Source organism: Macrobrachium nipponense, chromosome 19 (genome assembly GCF_015104395.2).
Source record: "Macrobrachium nipponense isolate FS-2020 chromosome 19, ASM1510439v2, whole genome shotgun sequence".
NCBI classification, from domain to species: Eukaryota; Metazoa; Arthropoda; class Malacostraca; order Decapoda; family Palaemonidae; genus Macrobrachium; species Macrobrachium nipponense.
In genome coordinates this window covers 67,394,006-67,395,643 of record NC_061088.1, presented here as the reverse complement: position 1 = coordinate 67,395,643, position 1,638 = coordinate 67,394,006, and positions in this window count along the sequence as shown.

The following is a 1,638-nucleotide window of genomic DNA, read 5'->3' as shown; positions in this document are numbered from 1 at the left end:
TCCTCAGCTGCATATTGTGTCTGACTGCGCCGCTATTCAGCTAAATTCGGGGCCTTCTCTCGTGGATAAGCAAACAGAGGTTTTGGGGACTATGAATTGGCAGTTTTAAACAACACCTACGTTTATCAGCATCTTTTTTTTCTGCTCATGTTTTTCTCAGTTTTTTATTTCCTTTTGACTGTCTGCATTTATTGTCCTTGTGTAACAAATACACGCATATATATATATATATAATATATATATATATATATATATATATATATATATATATATACACATACATACATACATATATATATACCCCACTGTACTTTTACTCACTCCCGCTAAACCACTAAACCTTAACATACAACCCCAAATAGACCTAAAAACACCTGCCTCCTACTAAAGCTAAACACCCCCCCCACCACAAACCTAAACACACACCATGCACAAAGACTAAACGCACCTCTCACTAAATCTAAATGCACCCCCACTAAACTTAAACACACGCCTGCTACTAAAGCTAAATAACACCCCACCCCTAAATCTAAACACATACCCGACTAAACCTAAACACACCCCTCACTAAACTTAAATGCACCACCAGTGTACTTAAACTCGACCTCACTAAACCTAAACACACCTCTCACTAAACCTAAATGCACCCGACACTGTACCATTAAACCGAAACACCCATATCTAAACCTAAATGCACCCCAACCTACACCTAAACATGCGCCGCCTGCTAAAGCTAAACATATCCCCCCAAATCTAAATACAACCCCCACTAAACCTTCACACATACACACACACACACACACACACACTAAAATTAAACACACTCCCTGCTAAATCTAAACACAACACTACTAAACCTAAACCCACACACCCACTAAACCTAAACGCACCCCCACTAAACCTAAACACAAATCTTGGTCCAGTATTAATAATCACAGGAAAGAAAAGTATTTTCAATAACATATGTCTATGGTCTCGAGTACATGAAATGAGGTATGATAAACCTGTAGAGTTCATTTACCAAATAACTTACAAAGGAAATGGGGAGGGGGAAGGGGGCGGGGGTAAAGATTTGAAACCTAGCCAGTTAACTGAATTGGGTCAAATGATGGGACATGTGCCAAATTTTGTTTAGGTCAGTCAAGCGGTTTGGATTTCTATAGCACACAAACATACAAACGAGGGCAAACATAAGCCGGCCTTGTTTGAACCGTAATATCATCGTTATTTTTCATCACAGAAGAAAAGTAAGAACATATTTGGAATCCTCTTGAAAAGTTCTAACAGAATAATGCTTTCTTTTTTCTGTACGAATAATAATCAAGAAGTTAGCTTAGCTGGATATCAGGATCAAAACAGTACCCGGTTAACCATCCCCTATAAAATCTACGTTATTGGTCCCGTTTTGGTTCAATTCGGTCCGGTATGATCGTCGTCTATAGCAAACATACACATATACATACATAAATACATACACAGTCCGATCGTCACCTTTGAATATAAGATATTTGTGTATGCATAAGCTGAAAGGAGAGGAGATCATGGTAAGCTACACTGACACTTAAGTATGGTGCTTAGTAAATACCATGTTTGTCTCTGAGTTTATATATATATATATATATATATATATATATATAT